The following is an 18185-nucleotide window of genomic DNA, read 5'->3' on the forward strand; positions in this document are numbered from 1 at the left end:
GTGCTATGAAGTAGGAGACAAGAAGGAGGTATTATTATTATTTTTACACCTTATTTAAAATTAATAAAATTATAAACACAGTTTTAGGTAATTCAATACATTTAATCAGATGATATAAAAATATACATCAAGCACCTTCACCAACATTGAATATTTCAATCCTTTTAGTCACAGTGCTCTGGAATTCCAAAATTTTGTTATCCATTTATTTTTTTCAAATCCAAATGCTCTTTTCATCCAAGATTTTGCAAATATGTGATCACTCCATCTTTACCAGCTTCTGTGGCTACTTTATTTTCTTGGTGTGTTTCCTCTATAACTTCCGGGTCACATGCTTTGTATTTTTCTACTGCTGCCCTTAGCTGATCCCTTTGGTCACAAAGTTAAAAAAAAAAAAGCTCTTTTTCTAGCATGGTTGGCTCATATCAACTAATTTTAGTTTCCAGATGCTGTTTGGCAGGTCTGTGTGCTTTCGGTGTCTCTCAGATAACTGAGATTCTAGAACCTCCTACTTCCATTTCCTTCATGAAGAGCTGTACTTGGAAAAGCCCAATAAGCATTGGATGTTCCAATCCTCTCCCAGACAGCCACATGGTCATCACCTAAGCTTGAAAGGACTTCTGACAGAGCAGTAATACCTCTCTTTTGGGGAACCATCTTCTCCATGTCTTTAAATGAATTTCATTTTTTATCTCAAAAAATATTTCCAGCATGTGGGCTCTCTCTTCCTCTGCACGCAGTGCTTGTTTCTCCAACAGGATTTAACCTAGCATGGCATGCAAGTGAGACTAAGTCAGTGTGGTGCTTCCCTAATAAAGCCACGAATGCCCTGCCAACTAGCAGCCAAAGCACAGAAGGGCAAACCCTCGGATTTTCACTGAAATCATCTAACTAGTGTAGAGTGACGATTCATTAGCTTACTTTTGAAATTGTGAGCAATTTGGAAGTGTGCCCTATATGTTACAATACATAGAACCACTCACTCACTGATCAAAGATCAAGAGAGACTTTTGGGATGTGGGGTGTCCCAAGCACCTGCCTGCCAGCTAGCTGACACCTTCTTTCCCCGTTCCTGATAAAGGGCTGCACCTTTGGTGGCCCTAATCAAGGAACCTGGGGCGTGGGTCCTGAAGTGACTTGTGGTCCTTTTGAGGCTGTGTGATGTTCAGGTAACATTCTCCAAAGCCCATTTTGTTTAAGGGAACGTGCCCTTGAGGGCGCATCAGAGGGGAGGTAGATGGCAGGTTCCCATGCTTACATCCTGAGGCTCAGGGGCACCAAGGAGAGGCTTGAAGACACTGGGCTCCCTTCAAAACACCCATTTTGGGGGAATTGGTTGGCTTGTGCAGAGGGATAGGACTGCATAGACATCATGTTCCCATTTTGTCCCAGGCTAATTGTGGTCAGTGGTCTCCCTCCAGACTAGACGTCAGCCTTTCAGCGCTGCTTGTAAACTCAGAACCCAACATGCTCATACCTCTGCCTTTTTGTGAGCTGCTTCCTCTGCCTGGAAAGCTTTACTCAAGGTACTTGCAGAATTATCTCCTACCCACCAAAGCTCAAAGCTAACATCGTCTATGAAGGCGTTCTTCCATCTTCTCCCAACCCTTTATTTTCCAAGAAGGATAAAGCCCCTGTCCTTGCGTCAGTCACACCTTTGTGATATTGCTGCTACTAGAGTTATCACCTTGCAGGTAGCTTTCTCTTTACTGGCAGCCTCACTCCATTATCAGCTGGATCCTGGAGGGCTTCCCCCTTCGATTTGCTTGCACAATATCTGATACAGATCAAGCTTTGCTTTCCATCCTTTAAATGTCAAATACAATCTTAATTCTTTCCCCAAGAAATAATGGTGGAATTATTATTATACTTTTCAGTGTTTCATTTGTTATATGATTTTGAATGTTAAGGTGATATGAAGCCATCAGTCTGAAGAGATCAAGATTTTACATTGGCAGGGGCGCCTGGGTGGCTTAGTCGGTTAAGCGTCCGACTTTCGCTTAGGTCATGATCTCGCGGTTCGTGGGTTCGAGCCCCGCGTCGGGCTCTGTGCTGACTGCCAGCTCAGAGCCTGGAGCCTGTTTCAGTCTGTGACTCCGTCTCTCTCTGACCCTCTCCTGCTCACCCTGTCTCTCTCTTTCTCCTAGAAATAAATAAAACATTTTAAAAAAAGATTTTACATTGGCAAAAATAACATAGTAAGATTCAGTTTAACGAATAGATAACATCTGCTGGATCCAAAACTCTGCACACTGGGCGGGGTGGGCTGGGGGTGGAGGGTGGCAGTTGAACGTAAGGTGCTAATTCTGGTTAAAATTTGGCTTCGAGATATTTTGAGATTTTGGTGGAATTTTTATGCATCTAGCCCACAATTTAGAGTTCCCAGCTGTTGTCGATTTGGGAGAAATGGCAACTACTTCATCCCTCTGCTTCTTTTCCTTGAAATTGTCATTTTGCCAGGTAGGCAAAAAGCAAGTCCTCAGAACCAACTGTCCAGTAAGAAAATCTATCAGAATCTGTGTTCCGGTAGTGGTAGAAGGAGCATGTATGATGAAGCCAGGATAGTCTTGTTGTGGATTCTGCTGTCCATTGTGGGGTGCAGATGTTTCTGGTTTCATATGTGTAGTGTTTATTTAATTCTGAGTCACTTAGATTTTGCAAAATGTGGTGTTGGCTGATTGCAGCAGTGGAAATGGAGCAGAGGAAACTGAGACCACAGATTTCTCCTAGGGTTCTCAGCCTTAAGATAAGACTTGCTGGTGAGTTTTCTTTTTTTGCGAAAATGTACCTTCTGAAAATAGAAGTGATATTTTAAGTCTTTTCAAAAATATGCACCCCATATATAAAGCCTATGAGGTCCCTGTATAACTGATCTCAAAACATACTGTTTGCATTCTACTGTTTAAAAAACCATGTAATGGATTAACATTTCACTTCGTGTGCCGTTGGTGAGTGTTCCCCTACTTACTGGAGTGATAGTCTTTCCTTTTTCTTTTACTTTTTAACTATGAAAAAAATAAATGCCTGCCCTGACATCTCTAGTACTAGGAAAGCATACAGAAAGTATATATATACTATTTAACTTCTTTCCTTTCTCCCCTCTCATTCTAGAGCTCCAGAAGTTACATCTACTTTTTTTTTTTTTAATATTTTTATTTATTTCTAGGAGAGACAGAGACAGCGCGAGCAGGGGAGGGTCAGAGAGAGAGGGAGACACAGACTCTGAAACAGGCTCCAGGCTCTGAGCTGGCAGTCAGCACAGAGCCCGACGCGGGGCTCGAACCCACGAACCGTGAGATCATGACCTAAGCGAAAGTCGGACGCTTAACCGACTAAGCCACCCAGGCTCCCCAAGTTACATCTACTTTCAAATGAGCGGACATCTTCCTAAAATCCTTACTACTCATATTAGCTTCCTATGGCTGCCATAACAAATAGCACAGACGGGGCGGCTTAAACAGCAGAATCTGTTACCTTATAGTTCTAGAGGCTGGATGTCCAAGATCAAGGTTTTGGTAGAGTCGGTTTCTCCTGAAGCCTCTCTCCCTTCTTACTGTGTCTTCATATGGTTGTTTCTCTATCAGGTCTCTCTTTTTTTTAATTTTTATTTATTTTTGTGGGAGAGAGAGAGAGAGAGAGCGCGCGACAGAGGGAGAATGGGGAAGGGGCAGAGAGAGAGGGAGACACAGAATCCGAAGCAGGCTCCAGGCTCTGAGCTGTCAGCACAGAGCCCTACTTTGCAGGACTCAAACTCACGATTGGTGAAATCATGATCTGAGCCAAAGTCAGAAGTCTAACCGACTGAGCCACCCAGGTGCCCCTCCCTCAGGTCTCTTTGTGTTTCCCAATCTCCTCTTATAAGGACACGTGTCTGATTGGAGTAGGGCCCACACTAACAGGCTCATTTTACCTTTATCACCTCTTTAAAGGCCCTGTCTCTGAATACAGTCACGTTCTGATGTATGGTGGTTACGGCTTCCACACTTGAATTTCCGAGGTGAGGGTTGGACACAATTCAGTCCATAGCACCATGTCTATCCACAGCATCCTTTTACAGCACGAGCAGGAATACAGTACAGCTATTTGCCTGTGATTTGTTTTTCACTTAACAACATAACAAGATCTTTCAATGTTGGTAGTTGTTCTCTTCAAGAACCACAATGTTCCCCGGTAACATCGCAATGTCCAAGCCATCAACGGATGTTTAGCTTCCAGTTTCTTACTATCATATATAATACAGCATTGAATGTCCTTGTAAATGTATCATTTTTCATAAGTGTGATTATTTCATTAGTGATGGATTGACAGGGATGGAATTTCTGGGACAAAGTGTAGGCCATTTGTATGTTTTAACATATTGCATATTGTGATCCCTAAAGGTTCAATTTATGTTCACAAGAAGAGGACTTGGGAGTGACTGGCAATCTTCAACACTCCCCAACTTTGACTATTGTCAATATCTTGAAAAAATTGTATATCTGATGGACAAACTTACTGTTTTAATATGTATTTCTTCTATACCTAGACAGGTTGTAATTTTGTAATTTTATGAATGTCTTTTTACATCAGATGGCCATTTTTCTTTTTTCAAAAATTTTTATTTATTTTTGAGAGAGGTAGAGAAAGACAGAGTAAGAACAGGGGAGGGGCAGAGAGAGAGGGAGACACAAAATCTGACGCAGGCTCCAGGCTCTGAGTTGTCAGTGCAGAGCCCAACATGGGGCTCGAACCCAAGAACCCCAAGATCATGACCGGAGCTGAAGTGTGATGCTTAACTGACTGAACCATCCAGGCGCCCCTCAGATGCCCATTTTTCTGTTGGGTTGTTGTTATTCCTCTTATTAATAATAGTTCTTCATATATAATGACCATTTATCTTTCATCTGTTATACACTTTAAACTACTTCTTTTAGATATGACTTAAGTTTTAATTCTGTTTGTGAGTCTTTTTGACCTAAAAGGTTTGACATTTTCATGTGATCAAATCTATGCCTATTTTCCTTTTAAAAGTTTGCTTTTTTTTTTTTTTTAGGAATGTCATCTCTACTAATAAGCAATGGCCCTTTTCCTGTACTTTTTGGGATATGAATTAATTAAATGTGTTTCTTTTCTTCCTTTTTTTAATCACACAAGTCATAGTTTTAAACTATACAGAAAAACTTGGAGTCAAACGTGAAAGTCTTTACTTTTCCATCTCTTGCTTACATACCCACCTCTATTTCCGCTATGCGGGGCCACTGGCATTTCCTGCTTAGTACCTAGCCTGCTAGCTCATTCACTATTTACATACATTCGTATCTCTCATTAGAAAAACATAAGATCGAGATTTATGTTTGCTCATTTCACTTACTTTTTCCATGCAGCAGTATGTCTCAGAAACGTTAAATGTCAGGACATATAAGTCTACCTTATTCTTTTCAGTTTCTTGGAAGCTTTAAATGTCAGGACAAATAAGTACCTTACTCTGTAGTGGCTGAATGCTGGTGCAGTGTTATATTACACTTTATTTAACTACTTCTGTGATAAACATGCAGTCTTTTTCAAATTGTTCTGTCATTATCACAATTTCAGAAAGTAGAATTGCTTGTTTTGGTTGTTAATGTTTAGATTTTAATTTACTTGATATTTCTTTTCATAGACAACATAAGACAAGATTCTTCATCATACATTTAACAGCCCATCTTTTCTTTATCAATTTGAAATGCTACTTTGTTACAATAACATACAATATTATACCTAATTCTTTACCATATTATATTTTACAATATATTTGCCTAATTTTATAATATTATACCTAATTCTGCCTCTTGACTCACTCTTACTATTTTCCTATTGCTATGCCAGGACAATACTCTTTTAATTATTGAATAATTATAAAATGTTCGAATATCTGCTACAACTAGATATTATAATTTTTTCCCCTAAGAGTGTTTAGGAGAAACACTTGCCATTTGCTTTATTTTCTTAATGAGCTAGAAACAGCTTATCAAAATATAGAATCTTTTTGAGTCAGATTTAGATTGATAAATTGATCTGGTAAATATTGACTTTTTTAGAGTATCAAGACTCCTACAGTAACAATGGTATGTCTCTCTATATTTTTATAGTTCTCTTTGCTGTTCTTCAATAAAGTTTCTTTATAAAGGCTTTGCATGCTTATCTTTAGTTACATTCCTACATCTGGTATTGTTTTGGTATTATAAACGGGATTTTTTTCTAGTACATTTTATAATTGGTTATTGCTGTTATGTAGGGAAGTTATTTTTTCATTTGGATATTTATTTTGCATCTCATTAGGTAGCCCTGTCCCCAAAAGCTTATCAATCAAATGCAAAGAAAATCCAATATTTAAATTGGAACAAAAGGATAACTAGAGGCACAATCTATGTGTGTGTGTGTGTTCTAATCTATAAATTCGTATCAGAGCTCTCAAACGTGTAAGCAAGCTTATCATGGTCATACAAGGCTTATTGGAAGAGCCATTTGACTTGGTCCTTCAAGAAGAGGCAACTGTACAAGCAATATGGGTTCTAGTGAATTATGTCAGGGAGATGAGACTGAGTATGAAACACACTTGCAGAAATTATTGGAACTTCTTGACATCTCAGAGGATGACATAAAAAACCCAGAGATAGCAATGAACCAAAACAAAAGCTGAGGATGATTATGGAAGCTCTTCAAAACTCCATGAAGTGGGTATTTTGGCTTTAACTCAGTGGATAATGGGAATCATATTGGGAGTCAGAGAAAGGACATTCAGAACGTGGAGTTGTAGAATTTTTTTGTCAACCTGGATGCAATTTGGAATCAAGGCAGCCTACTGGAAGGCTATTCAGTATTATAATCTCATAGGGAAAAGGGCCTAACACAAAGTGGCAAATAAATTAATCACTTCCAAAGAAGACACGAATAGGATTAAAAAGATTGGATATGAGAGAAGAGCACGATATTTATAATTTTTATCCTATTAGAATGGAATCACAATGATAATTGATTGTCAGAAATGAGTAGGATGCTATTTTAATGAAAGACCAAAAATATGTTTGGATTAAAACACGTTTAAATAAATTTTGAAATAGAGAAGTACATTTGGTATGAAACAAAATTGGGGTGATTGGCACACTGAAATCATTCAACAGCATTGCACACTTCTGGTCTTGGAGCAGCTCACCTCTTTCCAATCTGCTTTTAATTCGTGATGTAGTAAGACTTAATCCTTCTGGGTGTTATCTGATGTGGCTAAAAGGTGTTCTGTTTTTGCTTTTGTTTTGTTCAAAAAATATTAAACTGGTAAGAAATCAGTAATTGGAATGGGTTTACAGGGAATATGATTCTCTAAAATGTACAACTGTGTTCCACTTGAGCCCTTTAAAAATGGTATTTTGATGATCTATAAAGGGTGAAGACATTAGATTTAGAGTTAAAGGTCACATTTATAGGGGATAGGAGGGAAAATGAGTGATGCTTTCATAAACCATTGCAAAGAAGTTATCTCTGTTGATAAACAGTACAGAGTTTTGAATCATAGAAAGTCAATGCGGTTTTGTGTCTTTGAGAATATCAGACAACTAGTATCATATAGTATGTAACTTTTAAGACTGGCTTCTTTTTTTCTAATATTTTTTATTTATTTCTAGAGAGAGAGAGAGAGACAGCATGAGCAGGGGAGGGTCAGAGAGAGAGGGAGACACAGACTCTGAAATAGGCTCCAGGCTCTGAGCTGGCAGTCAGCACAGAGCCCGACGTGGGGCTCGAACCCACGAACCGCGAGACCATGACCTAAGTGAAAGTTGGCGCTTAACCGACTAAGCCACCCAGGTGCCCCAAGACTGGCTTCTTTAACATAACATTATGCATTTGAGATTCATCCAAGTTATTGAGTCCATCCATAGTTCATTCCTATTCATTGCTGCAGTATCACTTCATTGTATCCTTGGACCTTCGTTTGTTCATCCATTCATCCACTCAAGGACAACTGGACTGTTTTGGCTTTTGGCAATTATGGATAGAACAGCTATAAACATTTATCTAAAGGTATTTAAGTGAATATAAGTTTTATTTTCTCTAAGGTATATACCTAGGAGTGGGATTACTGGGTCATATGGTAAAATGTAAGTTTAATTTATTGAGAAAGTGCTACATTATTTTTCAGAGTGGCTGTGAGAATTTGCATTACTGCAAGCAATGTTGGAGAGTTCCACTCACTTCACAACCTTTTAGCACTTGGTATTTTAGTCATTTTAATTGGCATGACTCTCACTGTGGCTTTAATATGCATTTCCCTAATGGTTAATATTGTTGAACATCTTTTCTGCATGCTTATTGACCATCCTTATGTCCCCTTTGATGAAGATACATGTAAGTTTTTGTCGATTTTTAAATTGGACTGTTTTCTTAATGTAGAAATATGAATTTTATTTATTCATTTATTTTTTGGTATAGCCTGACCACAAGTTGTTTGTGCAAGCAAAAATTTTCTCCTGGTCTGTAACTTCCCTTTTCAGCCCCTTAACCATGTCTTTCTCAGGTCAAAGGTTTTAAAATTTTAATGCTATTTAATTAATCAGTATTTTCATTTTAAGGATTGTGCTTTTTAGTATCATGCATATTCTAAGTCACAAAGATTGTCTCTGTTATTGCCTTGTAAAACTTTATAGTTTTATGTTTTATATAAAACATAAACATTAGGTCTATGATCTATTTTGAGCCCATTTTTGTATAGGCTGTGAGGTTTAAGTCAAGTTTTACATTTTTTTCCCCAGGAATGGGTTCATTTACCTGGATTGTTGAATTTTTGTGTATAGAGTTATCAGAGCATTCCCTCCTCTTCCTGGTAAGTTCTGTGGAGTCAGTTGTGAAATTCCACCCCCTTCAACCCCCCATTCTTTTCCCCCCGTCACACCCCCATCCAATTTCTCCTCCCCTTTTCATTCTTGATATTGCTAATTGTGTCTTTCCTTTCTGTCTTTATCAGTCTTGCTTGAGGTTAAGAAATTTTAATGATTGTTTCAAAGAACAAGCTTTTGGTTTACTTGATTTTCTTTATCTTGTTTTGTTTGCTTTCCATTTTTAAAAAATGTTTATTTATATTTGAGAGAGAGAGACAGAGAATGAGCAGGTGAGGGGCAAAGAGAGAGGGAGACACAGAATCTGAAGCAGGTTCCAGGCTCTTGACCTGTCAGCACAGAGCCTGATGTGAGGCTCAAACTCATGAACTCTGAGGTCATGATCTTTTTTCCGGGTAGAGTGTAATGTTCTACACATACCAGTTACATTCAGATGATTGATTATCTAGTTCTTTTATATCCCTTCTGTATTCATTTTCTCTCTATGGGGGAGAGAGAGGAATGTTAAAGTCTACAACTCTAACTGTGAATTGCTCTGTTTCTTTCAGTTTTCTCATTTTTTTCCATTGTGGTAAAAAATATATATAAAGTTGACCATTTTGGCCATTTTTAGATGTACAATTCAGTGACATTAAGTATGTAGACATTGTTGTGCAAACATCTCCAGGATCTATTTCTAAACCTTTTTCATCATCCCAACTGGGACTCTAAACCTTAAATAATAATTTCCCATTCCTTCCTCCCCACAACCCCATGTAACCTTTATTCTACATTGTCTCCACGATTTGCCTCTTCCAGGCACATCATGTAAGAAAATCACACCATATGTATACTCTTCTTGGTTTGGGGCTGCCTCGGGCCTATGCCTGGGCACAGCAGAGAAAGAGCAGGAAACTCATCACTGGTTTGCATCAGGAGTCAGGATGGATGCGCTTATGCTGTCTTATCTGGAACTAGAGCCTCTTCCCTTCCATGGGACTGTTTTATCGCAGCTTGTTGAGAAAACCGCCTGATGGAAATTGTTTTCGAGAAACACTTATGGGGACTCCTGGGGGGGCTCAATCAGTATAGCTGCCAACTCTTGATTTGGGCTCATGTAATCATCTCACGAGATTCGTGCAATGGAGCCTGGCGTCAGGCCCTGTGCGGACAAGCAGGGGACCTGCTGGAATTCTCTCTCCCCTTCTCTCTCTGCCCCTTACCCCAGCTCCGCATGCACTCTCACCCACGTGCGCACTCTCTCTCTCAAAATAAACATTTTAAAAAATCACTTATAGGGGCACTTGGGTGGCTCAGTCGGTTAAGCTCGGGTCATGATCTCACCGTCTATGAGTTCGAGCCCCGGGTCAAGTTCTGTGTTGACAGCTCAGAGCCTGGAACCTGCTTCAGATTCTGTGTCTCTCACTCTCTGCCCCTCCCCTGCTCACGCTCTCTCTCTCTCTCTCAAAGATAAAGTAATAACATTTTTAAAAATTTTTAATCACTTATAAATTAGAAACTAAATTTATTCTTAAAATTATTTTTTTTAATGTTTTTTATTTATTTCGAGAGAGAGAGAGAGAGAGAGAGAGACAGCGTGAGCAGGGGAGGGTCAGAGAGAGAGGGAGATACAGACTCTGAAACATGCTCCAGGCTCTGAGCTGGCAGTCAGCACAGAGCCCGACGTGGGGCTCGGACCCACGAACCGCGAGGTCATGACCTAAGTGAAAGTCAGACGCCTAACCGACTAAGCCACCCAGGCGCCCCATCTTAAAATTATTTTTAACCATATAGGTGATGTATTAATAATTCTCCTTGCAATAGTTAATTAACATAATAAGACTGAAAGTTTCCTTTAATCAAACTGTCTTGTCTCAGTACCCGTCCCCCCAACTTTCCTGGAGGATACTCCTTGAAACAGCTTTTTTCTTCTTTCAGTAGTATGTCTTAGAGGTCTAGCCATATCTGTCCATATGGGGAAACCCTACTTTTAACCTGTTCATTATATTTTATGGGTTTGATTTACCTCAGTTTATTAGGCTATTCTCCTATTTAGGCACCTAGATTTTTAAAATAATGTGTTTGCTTAGAAGGAATACTAACATCTGTGTTATAAATGATCCCTGCAGCCTCAAGTAGTCTGGTCCTCTGAGTTTTAATGGTGTTTGCTGAAGATCTTAATTTGATTGCTAAAAGCTCACATTTTTTGTTTCTCAGCATCAAACCGTGGTCTTAACACTGTTAAGCCAAATGTCAAGTCTCTTTGCTCAAAAGCAATGTGCTAAATTGAATGCCAGTGGAAATCAATCACCTTTCATTGAATCCCAATAGCTTCCCCAAGAGTATAATTAAAATAATTGGCTCAACCCACAGCCACAAAACCTCAGTCCTGAATAACATAGTTTTCCCTATAATACTATAATAGGATTTGATTTCTATACAAACTGGATTTTTGCCAGACTACAATTCCTCCTCTAACATCACTATTTATTTCTTTGGCCATAACATGGTTCTGCTTCTTGGATCGTTGATAATTGCATTTTACTTCAGCTACAATAGTGATGTTCTCTAGAAATCCATACATGAAGTACCCAACACATTTAGAAGTTTGGTGGCACATGGTGGCTTGAACCATGAGTTCATCTCTAACCTTTCTCCAAAGTCCACTGAAATGATGATAAAGGAATGAAGAAGAGATAACCCATGAGAAAAAAAAGAGGCAAGCTACACAGCTGAGAGGTCAGAAATATTTGGAAGAGCAAATGAGGGAATGGTAACTCCATAGCAGCTGAAAGCCACAAAGGAGGAGTGAATGGACAGAAAACAAACCAACCAACCACGGGCTTATGTCATAAAATCTCAAAAAATTTGGGGACATGTGAAACTACTACAATAGTAGGCAGGACTGAAAATCTTTTTTTTTTTTTTTTTTATTGAAGAAGAGGAAATTTATTGGAAGAATACCAGGAGCTTGTGGACTGTTGAGAGCCATGAGGTTGAACAAGAATGGAAGGAATGAGGCACCTCCAGAGGCCTGGAAAGTTGGATTTACAGAAAAGTCTCTTCTAGCAGAAAAGTGTGGCCAGAATGCTGCCACCACATTCAACCAGGAAGATACCCCCCAGTTACACTGGGAAAGAGCATGTGTGTGCTTGGTCAGGGGTCATCCCTCCCTATTCCAGTTCAGCATGCAGAGTGGGGAAGGGAAATCATTTGCTACTCGATTTAGATATGCTTGGCTATATGGAATAAGTAGGAGATTATGGAAAACCTAGGGGAGAAGATATTCAAAAAGAGAGAGAAGCAGAGGAAGTGACGCTTGGACATGTTAGGGATGGAAGTAATAATTAACAGTGAATTTAGAATACAGCTTCAACATCTTTTCTACTTAATCATCACACTAGCTTGTTGCTTGTAGACAAATATAACCATAAAATAAGAGGAAATAATTTCAATTTTCACTGCTACCTAAGTAGGCCTGGTAAATAGTCAGGGAACAGTGATTGTATTCACAGAGGGTGTTCATTTATACACATACACATGCACACACGCACAGGAACTAACAAGCAAGGGGCAAGCAGAACCACACTGAAGAGAAGATTAGCAGGTGTTTGTTCCTGGATCTGAGTTTGGGGAGTAAGTTCAGCGTTTGGGAGAAAGCCTTCAAGGCAAGACGGGCCCTTTAGTCCCTCTGCTGCTGCTGCTTTTTTTTTTTTTGAGGAACTCTTTTTTCAATGCTTATTATTTATTTTTGAGAGAGAATACAAGCAGAGAAAGGGCAGAGAGAAAGGGAGACACAGAATCCAAAGCAGGCTCCAGGCTCTGAGCTGTCAGCGCAGAGCTGGACGCAGGGCTCAAACCCACGACGAGATCATGACCAGAGCTGAAGTCAGATGCTTAATCAAATGAACCACCCAGGTGCCCATAGTCCCTCTGCTTCTTTAGAGAGGCTGAGTCCCTAGCACTCCAGCTGCCTCCTTTCTCCCTTCCTGCCCCCCTGGTGGGGAAGTGCTACAGGAGAAAAACATCGTCAACACAACTAGAGGGATGACAAGTTGTCCTTATTTGATGAGCCGTTAATGCTTTCTGTTTCCTTGTTCAGTGTTTTCCCTTGTGGCCTCTTAGGAGCTATTTTATATTTCCTGAGTTGTCTGACATCTCCTTTTTTTCTTAGTATATTGGGAAATAACTCTACTTCCTTGTTTATGAAGAAAGTCGGCACCGTAAGCTTGTACTTTCCACAGCTTCTGTTGCCATCTGTGTATTGATGACTCTAAGTCTCTAACTCCATCCCAAATGTGCCTCCTGACCCTGAGTTCTACAGATGCTTTGAATGTAACTGTCACCCCTTGTGATCAGCACTCTATACATAGTGCTCAAGCCAGGACCATAACGAGGGATCATTCTTGATGTCCCCCCTAACCCCCATCCTTAATAACATGTCCCCTCCCCTTTACCACCATATCCCATTGGATCAATCACCAGTTCTAGTCAGTCCTGCTTTCTTACTATTTCTCTTCAATTCTTTTGTCTTCTGGATAACTCTGCCTGAGCCTCTCCCAGTTCAAATCCATTCTTCCGTGCTGCCTCTAGAGTGGTTTTTCTAAAGTAGAATTCTATTCCCTTTTTGTTCTTATGTAGATTCTGGCTGTAGCTCCTCTATGGAACTCAGGGAAGTCCCAAGTTCCAAACCTTTGGTGTTCAAGAACTTCATGGTCCAACACTGCTCAGCTCACCAGAATCTTCCCTTGCTAATTCCTCCCTTCCCAGACTTTTGCCTTGTCAGGTGATATACAATCCAGAGTGCCTATGAATTCTCTGGAATGCTTATTTAAAATACAAAGTCCTGGACTCCAGATTCCGAGGTAGTAGATAAGCTTCAGGGCCCCAGAAGTTGCATTGCAACAAGCTGGGTGACTTGTACGGAGGGGCTTGTGGACCCCACCTGAGAAATTCTGCTGATTATGGTCAATGTTAGGCTATTTCTTGAAGCTTCAAGCTGTTTAGTCTGTAGCATTTCCATGTGCTGTATTCACCACCTGGAGCACCTTTCCCATTTTTCGTCTTCTGTCTTCCTTAATTCCATCCCTACATGGCTCTTTATCATTTTGTTCAAGGATGCAGCTTTCAAGTGGTGTCATCTGGGAAGCCCTCACCACCTTTTCAAAGCTAAGTGGGCATGGGGCACCTGGGTGGCTCAATCGGTTGGGCACCAACTTCAGCTCGGGTCATGATCTCACAGTTTGTGAGTTCGAGCCCCACATCGGGCTCTGTGCTGACAGCTCAGAGCCTGGAGCCTGCTTCAGATTCTGTGTCTCCCCTTCTCTCTGCCCCTCCCCCACTCACGCTCTGTCTCTCAAAAATAAATGTAAAAAAAAAGGCTAAGTGGGTAAACTCCCCTTCTCTTTACATGCTAACGAATTTATTACACTATCACTGCCTGTTCAGTGGTTTCTCCCATATGAGTTGATGAGCTCCTTATGGGCTTGCCTTTGATTGGTGAATCTTCCAAACTTGACATTTTTAAAAGAATGGCAGTGCTTATATGAGGGCCATTAAATAAGTCTTATCTCTTGGCAGCACAAAATACCACAGAAATGGCATGGTGACTTCCTTCCATCTTTCTGTTCAACAGAATACCTTATAAGAATAGCCTTAGTTATATATCCTGTTGGCTTTGCTTAGGGAGAACCATGGAAATATCTCTCAATAAGTTCAGTATTGAGTCCAGAATTTCTGTCTTTCATTCATTTTATTTTTAAATAATCTCTGCCCTCAACATGAGGCTCAAACTCATGACTCCAAGATCAAGAGTTGCATGCTCTACCAACAGAGCCAGCTAGGTGCCTCTCAGAATTAACTAACTTTCAACAAAACATTTCAAGGGAAGATAATTAATGTCACTTAAGTGGATGATGAGTTTCCTTGTAAATATATTTAAAAATTGAAGTCTTATTTTCCCATGGTAGTAAATAGAGATGAAAAGAAGATATTAAATTGTTCATGGTGGTTTGTGTGTTCATTTTCAGGTTTCCATTGGAAGAGGAGAACTTTTCTGACAATAGCTAAAGCTGTTGGCAATAGCATGAAAAAGATTATTAGTTTTTGAGCTTTCAGGCAAGAACGTTGGTGAATTAAAAAACCTAATGCATCACTGTAAGCAACCCAGATTTAGTTTAACAATTAAAATAGTAATGGCTGACCCACCATCCATGCTTTTAGATGTCCAGGGCAGAAATAATTTTCCCTCGAGCTTTATTTTGAATTGTTTAAACACATTTCCTCATAAAACAGGAAACAATTGTGTGGCTCAATTCCAGCATTCTTGTATTTATTATCAACATATTTCACCCACTCCTGCCTGGCAGGTGTGTCAGGTTTGTGTAATCAGCGATGATCTCAGGTCATGTTAACCGAGGTGTTATAAAGAGTTTAGAAATCAGAGAGTCTTCACTGGGTATTCTCCCCCAGGGTATGTGCAGCTTATTGCTTTGAACCTGTTACTGTTAGGTGGGAGAGAACTTTAAATGTGTCATAGATTGGATTTTAATGAGAAAAATAAAATCAAGGAAAAGGGAGTGACTGAATGCACCGTCAGGATTTTATGGGAAATATTCCCTAGTCTCATTTGATTTTGTTTGCTGTGCCAAATGCATCACATCTGAGGCATATTTTGTTCAAATATAATTGTTGAAGCATGTCTTTTTAAGTTTATTTATTTTGAGAGAGAGAGAGAAAGAACAAGGGAAGGGCAGAGAGAGATGGAGACAGTGAGAATCGCAAGCAGGCTCTGCTCCATCAGCAAGTAGTCTGACATGGGGCTCGAATTCATAAATTATGGGATCATGACCTGAGCCAAAATCAAGAGATGCTTAGCCAACTGAACCACCCAGGTGTCCTGTGAAGTGCATTTTAACTCATGGCCGCACCCTGGTGACTTCTTTCAAAGCATTCTGTTTTGATTTCTCCAATATAATCATTGGCGTTTAACACTCTTCTCTATAGTCTTTACAGATACACTGTATTTTTGTGGCTTTTTTTTTTTTACAGGATAAATACACAGGAAGTGTTTACCATTATATTTTATAGCTGTTTCATGCCATTAGAAAGATATATACACAGTATATGCGTTTATTCACAGGATGCTGACCACTAATCAGTACCCATACAAGCCCCAGAGCAAGGCTGATGAGTAATTTCATAAGTAGTATGTTTTTCAGGTGTCCGTTAGACACTGTTTCCACCTTTAGTCATCCCATTCCTTCCTTGTGTCCCATAGACCACAGTTCCAATGCCAAAGTCAGTGGTCCTGAAACTGTTAGCCTCTTCATGGAGGTCAGGCCAAAAGAGTGGGAAAAGGAAGGGTTTTACGTGCAACCAGTAAGGGGAGAACCAGGATATTTCTCACAGCTGTGCCTTCCCCTTCCTCAACAACAAAGTTGGGGAGGTTTTAAGCTGAGGGTGCATGCACATTCAGGGAGGGTCTTGCCAAGGAGAGTTCTGAGTAGAATTGGGGCTAAAGTCATCCTTGGTGGACAGAATCCAGGTCCTGGTTGATTGAAGCCATGGGGGCCAGCAAGGGTCTACATCAAGGGTTCTCTGGATCCAGTTAGTCTGGGGTTGACCTCTCAGAGGGGTTTTAATCCTGCAAAAACCACAAAAGAATGTGCACTAGCTCATTACTTTTGAAACAGCACTGGGAGTTTTACCATTGCCTTGTTGTCTCTGATAGGGTTAGGCTATTTTTAGGCCTGGTAGACGGTGTTGGATTTTGCATTCTCTTTATTTCCTTAAACTCTTTAACTATCATGGTCTATTTTTCTACAGTTGGAACATATCCCAGGCAGTTCTGCAAGAAATTTATTGGTCAGGTCATCCCAGTCAGACATGGGTCACAAAATGGCTAAGGGGCCTAAAATGACCTTTGTTAGGTTAAGAAAGCTATGTCTCATCTTACCTTTTCCAGAGGACCCCTAACTCATCTGTCTATAAGCCCATCACCATGGCAACCCTCCAAGGGCTGCTCTCTCTCTAGGCACCCAATTGCTTCAACATGCCCTCTCTCTCTCTCTTTGAGTTCCCATTTCTTCACTTAGAAGGTACAGGGAAAGGTGTTTGAATTTTCGCCCCACATGATGCTGCTTCATTCTTCTATAACTTGTTTTGCCTCATGGATCCAAGGACAGAGATTTGTTGGTCATTCAGTGGGAGGAGTCTACTCTATTTCCTCACATTTTTTAAAAAAGAGGGCTAAAAGAAGACCAGGCAAGCAAACATGCAGCTTCTGTGGTAAAATATCTAACTTTGTTCATGCAGAGATAGTTCCATAAATGAAAGATGATTAAAAAGTTCTCATAAAAAGTATATCAGCTCTCTCTAACCTTCAAATTAGCTTACATACATTTTGGCACAGATATCTTGATCGAGAGATCAGAAAGAACCCTGGATGTGGTTACCTAGCAACAAGCTTTAAATTATAATGAGGTTAAGTAAGTTTGCCCAGGATCCAAACTGCATGATTAACAGACACCTGGCCAAGATTAACCAAAATCCATTAACCTGAAAAGTCCCACGATTCAGAGGTATAAACAAATATAATGCTTCAAAGAAGGTAAATTATGTTGATGTTCTGAGCTTTTCCTACATTTGAAACTCCTTGCATTGTTTTCTTTTTTCTCATTGTATTCAATCTGCCTGTCCCCACCCCCTTCCTTCCTCTTCCAACCCAGCCGGTCCACCAGTGAGTCTTGCCTGCTGTCCCTCCTCACACCTGTAACATCAGATGCCCTTCCGCGTTTGCTCTCACCCCCTCCAGTTTACATTGCCATCACGTGTCCTTGACCACACTCTCCTTGTATCTTCAGAAACCAGTCCACAGAGATGAAGTGCAAACTTCTATAATTTGGCTTAGACTTTTCTGTGCCTCTTTCTAGTCCTCCATGGCACTGGAATTTCCTATGAAGCACAGTTCTTAGATTCTTAAAGTTTACAGTTAAGATAATTGTGCAACCAGAGGCTCAAATGGGATTGAGTGGGAAGGATTCATTAGTACATTAATAGTCATGTGTGTTTCCTGTGACCTGGAACAGGTGCTTCCTGGGAGTTGTTGAGAAAGGGTTCTCCCTTCTCCTCATCCACTTTTCTTCTGAGTTGAGTGTCCCTGTGTGCACCAGGTGCCTGCAGCCTGCCTTTCTCTCTGGGTCATTCTCAGCACCAGAAGGGGCAACTGTGTTCCTTGTGAGAGACTATGAGGGAATAGGGCCACTGAGACTTTCTCAAGATGCAAAATTGGAGTCCATGTTATCTGCTCATTTTCTTTGCTCTGCTGATGGAGGCATCTACCATTTGTGACAACACAGA

General features: G+C 40.3%; 1 pseudogene; it reads right to left on the reverse strand.

The window, feature by feature from the left end:
• Positions 1-164: 164 nt before the first annotated feature.
• LOC120246635 lies at positions 165-761 on the reverse strand (annotated as a pseudogene).
• Positions 762-18185: the final 17424 nt, after the last annotated feature.

This window comes from Hyaena hyaena, unplaced genomic scaffold, assembly GCF_003009895.1.
Source record: "Hyaena hyaena isolate Hyena2069 unplaced genomic scaffold, ASM300989v1 scaffold_475, whole genome shotgun sequence".
NCBI lineage: Eukaryota > Metazoa > Chordata > Mammalia > Carnivora > Hyaenidae > Hyaena > Hyaena hyaena.